Source organism: Scyliorhinus torazame, chromosome 5 (assembly GCF_047496885.1).
Source record: "Scyliorhinus torazame isolate Kashiwa2021f chromosome 5, sScyTor2.1, whole genome shotgun sequence".
Classification (NCBI taxonomy): Eukaryota; Metazoa; Chordata; class Chondrichthyes; order Carcharhiniformes; family Scyliorhinidae; genus Scyliorhinus; species Scyliorhinus torazame.
The window spans coordinates 246598782-246604781 of NC_092711.1; positions in this window are offsets into that span (position 1 = coordinate 246598782).

A 6000-nucleotide genomic window follows, 5' to 3' on the forward strand; every position below is an offset into this window, starting at 1 on the left:
GTTGGCGGATAAGAGCCGTCTCCAGCAGCTGCACACACAGTGGATCCAGATCTCTGTGGTTTAACATTCCGTGGATGATAGACTGTTGCTGTAATTGAGTCATGTGCGTAGTATCTTCTGCACCATGTAGACAAGCCTTCAGGCATCCACATCCTGTATGTGTGAGGTGCTGATGTGTGGTAATGCAGGCAGACCTCCTTGGAATGAATGGTAGTCCCAGGGACATCTGCTACCCAGCCCCACACACATCGCAACAGCTGCTACTCTGTCCCTATTCTGCCATTTGGACAAAGCACCTCCTCTGACAATTCCAGCTCTAGTTCCTCCAGGTGGATGGCCTTATTGGTATTCAGACCATGTGATGATCATGAAGTTCTTTGCAGGATTGTACTGCAGGAATTTCCTTGTGGAACCGTTGTTTCAGTGAAAAAAAGAGACTTACGTTTATATAGCACTTTTCATAAGCACAGGATGTCCCAAAGTGTTTTACAGCCAATAAGATAATTTTAAAGTGTTATAATGTAGGAAACATAGCAACCAGTTGTAATGTAGGGAGCTGCAATGTTGTAAGGGAGGCAATTATAATGCTGTGATGCAGGATATTGCAATGTTGTAACATAGGAAATTGTAATGTAATGTAGGAAATTGTTTGGTTCTTTTTTGGGAAATTGTAATGTTATAGTGTAGAGAATTGTAATGTTGTTGTGTGGGGAACTGTAATGTTGTTATGTGGGGAATTGTAATGTATTGTAGGAAATTGTAATGTTGTTATGTAAGGAATTGTTATATTGTTATGTAGGGAATTGCAATGTATTGTAGGGAATTGTAATGTTGTTATGTAGGGAATTATAATATTGTTATGTAGGGAATTGTAATATATTGTAGGGAATTGTAATGTTGTTATGTGGGGAATTGTAATGTTGTTATGTAGGGAGTTGTAATGTAGTGTAGGGAATTGTAATGTTGTTATGTGGGGAATTATAATTTTGTTATATAAGGAATTGTAATGTTGTTATGTAGGAATTATAATGTATTGTAGGGAATTGTAATGTATCGTGGGAAATTGTAATGTTGTTATGTAAGGAATTATCATGTATTGTAATGTATTGTAGGGAATTGTAATGTTATATAGGGAATTGTAATGCATTGAAGGGAATTGTAATGTTGTTAAGTGGGAATTGTAATGTTGTTATGTATGGAATTGTAATTTTGTTATGTAAGAAATTGTAATGTTGTTATGTAAGGAAATGTAATGTTTTTATGTAGGCAATTGCAATTTTGTTTTATTGGGAATTGCAATGTTGTTAAGTAAAGAATTATAATGTTGGAATGTAGGGAACTGTAATGTTGTTAAGCAAGGAATTGTAATGTTGTCATGGAGGGAATTGTAATGTTATTAAGCAAGAAATTGTAATGTTGTTATGTAGGAAACACATCAGCCAATTTGCACACAAGACACTCCCCAACAGATGTGTGATGATGACCAGATGATCTGTTTTGGGGATGTTGACGGAGGATGAATATTGGCCAGGATACAGAGGATAACACGTCTACCCTTCTATGAGTTAGTGCCAGGGGTCTTTAACATCCAACTGACAGGGCAGACAGGGCCTTGATTTGACAACTCACCTGAAGCAGCCCTTCCTCACAATGGCACTGGAGGTGCCAATCTAAGGTTGTGGACCCACGACCGGAAATGGGGCTTGAACCCACAATCTTCTGCTGAAGAAGGTTGCAATTATCTGAGCTGCAGCTGACGCAATGACTGAGAATTTGATATGAATGTGGGGTATGGAGTGGAGGCAGGCAGGGGTGCAACTTTGCGCCGGCTGTGTTTGTGCTAGTTTGCTGCCGCAATCTTGACCGGAGCCACTTCCAATGAGGGTGGCTAAAAATCAGGTTGGCTGCTAGCTGTTTCCTGGCAGGAAGCCAATCAAGGGTAATCATTGACAATTACGATGTGGAGATGCCGGCGTTGGACTGGGGTGAGCACAATAAGAAGTCTTACAACACCAGGTTAAAGTCCAACAGATTTGTTTCGATTCACTAGCTTTCAGAGCACTGCTCCTTCCTCAGAGGCCGTAGTCATGTGTGCGGAACTTGGCAAAAAACCGCACCGACCTCCTCAGAAGACAACCATGGGACACAACCGACAGAATACCCTTCGTCGTCCAGTACTTCCCCGGAGCGGAGAAACTACGTCATCTTCTTCACAGCCTTCAACACGTCATTGACAAAGACGAACATCTTGCCAAGGTCATCCCCACACCCCCACTACTTGCCTTCAAACAACTGCGCAACCTCAAACAAACCATTGTTTGCAGCAATCTACCCAGCCTTCAGAACAGTGACCATGACACCACACAACCCTGCCATGGCAATCTCTGCAAGATGTGCCAGATCATCGACATGGGTACCACCATTACACGTGAGAACACCATCCACCAGGTACATGGTACATACTCGTGCGAATCTGCCAACGTTGTCTACTTCATACGCTGCAGGAAAGGATGTCCCGAAGCGTGGTACATTGGCGAGACCATGCAGACGCTGCGACAACGGATGAACGGACGTCGCGCGACAATCGCCAGACAGGAATGTTCCCTTCCAGTCGGGGATCACTTCAGCAGTCAAGGGCATTCAGCCTCTGATCTCCGGGTAAGCGTTCTCCAAGGCGGCCTTCAGGACGCGCGACAATGCAGAATTGCCAAGCAGAAACTTATAGCCAAGTTCCGCACACATGAGTATGGCCTCAACCGGGACCTTGGATTCATGTCGCATTACATTCACCCCCCACCATCTGGCCTGGGCTTGTGAATTCCTACCAACTGTCCTGGCTTAAGACAATTCACACCTCTTTAATCTGTGATTATCCCTCTCTCCAGTAGCTCCGTCTGGACCTGTAGACTAAATTACCTGCAAAGTCTTGCATTCAAAGTATCGTCTTGCATTTTTGACTTTGTCTATATATATGTTTCTTGAACCCACCTCTTCATTCACCTGAGGGAGGAGCAGTGCTCCGAAAGCAAGTAAATAGAAACAAACCTGTTGGACTTTAACCTAGTGTCGTAAGACTTCTTACATTGATAATTACAGAGTCTCTTAAAGGCCCACTCCCATGCTAACTGGGATTTCCAGTCAGCAATACAGTGGCCCATGGCGGCCTAGACCATGACCATAGAATCATAGAATTTATAGTGCAGAAGGAGGCCATTTCGCCCATTGAGTCTGCACCGGCCCTTGGAAAGAGCACCCTACCAAGCTCACATCTCCTCCCTATTCCCGTAACCCAGTAACACTACCGAACCTTTTTTGGACACTAAAGGCAATTTAGCATGGCCAGTCCATCTAACCTGCACATCTTTGGATTGTGGGAGGAAACCGGAGCACCCGGAGGAAACCCACGCAGACACGGGGAGAACGTGCAGATTCTGCACAGGCAGTGACCTAAGCCGGGAATTGAACCTGGGACCCTGGAGCTGTGAAGCAACAGTGCTAACCACTGTGCTACCGTGCCGACCAGGCCAACTTGGTGAGTTCAGTGTGGGTAATGAGGTTCAGGATTAGATGGGGTTGGTTTGGATCACACAAGCCCCTCCCAAATCCATAATGGCTGCCAGACTTTGGCTGTCCCCTGAAGGAATGCACCGCCATGATCATGCCCATGCGGTTTTATAAACTGTGGGAAAAACTTACTTGGCCTTCTCTCTCCCTCTCTCTTCATCTTCAGGTCAGCCAGTTGGGCTGTCAATCACTGAGTAGTGAAGGGCCTCCCATTGGTCCTCTACCGGTTGACACTCGATTATCCCTGATTGGACGAACCCACTTCCTGGCCTTTAATTGGCTGCAGCTTTGATAATCCTAGTGGGTGTGTCCAACACACATCATGCACTGTTGGGACCCGGAACTGGCACCCATGTCTCATTCCCAAGTCCTGATTGAAAATTGAGTCCATTGTTCCAATAATGTTTTCTCTGGTGGCTGTGGTAGATGCAGGAATGTTGTTGTATCATGGCTTCATTGCAGTAATTGGTGAACGAGGAGGATCTGTAAGCCATAGAGCTAAACAGTGGGTAGTCACGGTTTCCTCATAGTAAGCCGTTGGATCTTTGCCCTTCTTCAAACAGTGATGGAATGCTGGATTGATAAAGGATAAAAGCATTGTGTGTGCTTCACTGGTGTTCACACACTGATTTCATTGTACTCCTTATGTAAGGGGTCTTTCTATCTATTGGAGTCTGCAAGCCATACCAGTTCCTGCATCCTGAAAAAATCACCAACACTGGAATAAAAGCCAAAGACAACAGCTTACTGCTCATTGGCATCTATTAGAAAATTGGTGTAGTCATTTGCCTTGTCAAACAAGGAAGCAGTGATCTGGTGGATGCAGCTATGCATCACTAATTGGCTCTTTGTCATTGGTCACCCAAACCATTCAGTGGAAAAGTTATTGAGTGGCCTTGTGCTAAAAGAGCACAGGAGGCTTGGCATTGTGGCCTCAAGTCCTCTTCCAGTAGGTGAGAGGCTCTCGTGTTATTTGCATACAAAACTGCAGCCCCCTTAAAACTGCTCGTTTGAGATTCCCAGCAAGACCTTAGCCCTTAAAGCTGCTCTCCTCCTTTGGTGCTGGCTCACCTCCTTGCTTCCAGCAATGCATCCAGTTATCTCTCCACCCTTCCTTTACAATGCACATGTAAAGTAGGATCCTTAAGAAAACCCCAGTTCTGCGTTTGGTACTGGTGTCCTGCCAACGGCATTTATATCAGGACAAATTATCACGACTGAATGATTATTTAAACAGGGATGCAAAGTCCCTATATCAAATCACTTTTTTTTATTCGTTCATGTGGGATGTGGCTGTCGCTGCCTGTGCCAGCATTTATTGCCAACCCCTGAGGGCATTTAAGAGTCAACCGCATTGCTGTGGATCTGGAGTCACTTAAAGGCCAGACCAGGGAAGGAAGACAGATTTTCTTCCCTGAAGGACATTAGTGCACCAGATGGGTTTTTATGACAATGGTTTCATGGTCATCATTGGGCTTTTAATTCCAGATTTGTTTTAAATCAAAATGTGAAGCCGGTCCCCAGAGCATCATCCTGGTTCTCTGGATTACTAGTCCAGCGACAATACCACCACGCCACTTGCCTTACCAAAAATCCATTAGGGAATTCAAAAGTACCTTTGCAACCCGGAGTGGTAAGAGTGTGATAATTCTACCACAAGGAGTAGTTGAAATGAAAAGCATAGATGCATTTAAAAGGAACCCAGATAAACACTTGAGGGTTATGGAGGTTATGCCGATAGGGTGAGATGCATTCGGGTGGGGTGAAACTCATGAGTAACGCAGATACCTGTTGGGTCAAATGGCTTGTTCCTGTCTGCACATTCTTTGTAATTCTATGTAACCATTACAAATATTCAGAGTTAGACCTAACAGCATTCTAACTGCGTCCTCTTTCTATAAGGACAACTTGTCCATGACTTGTGACCCATGCTGCACTGATACTTCGCCTTTTCTTCAGGTGCTCCTAGAGCCAGGAGGATCAATCCTTTACAGTCTGAGACACCCAAAGAACAGATATAAGAGAGAGAGAGACTTAGGGGCAGGATGTTCCATGCTGGAGAAGTCCAGTGGTGGGTGGGAAAGTCAGTGTGATTCCTGCTGGGTCAACACGTGCAATCATCTATGTTTCAGCTTATTAATTCTGCAACAACGGGGGGCTTGGTGAATCTCATGGAGGGGTGGGCAGGAAGTCGCCTGCCCCATTGTCATCTCCTGGGGTCGAATGTCCTAGAGCCATACTTAAAGGGCACCTGGAAACACATTCACTCATTGCAGGCCAGGAGCTCCACACTATTCCTCCAGAGTCCTAGTGGCTGCAGTTCATATTGGAGAAGCTAGTGGATGCTCACATCCACATCCCACGACATACACAGGCACCTCCGGTATTGCCTTTCACTCTTCTCTAGAAAAGAGCATGGTGGGTCCAGTGATCACC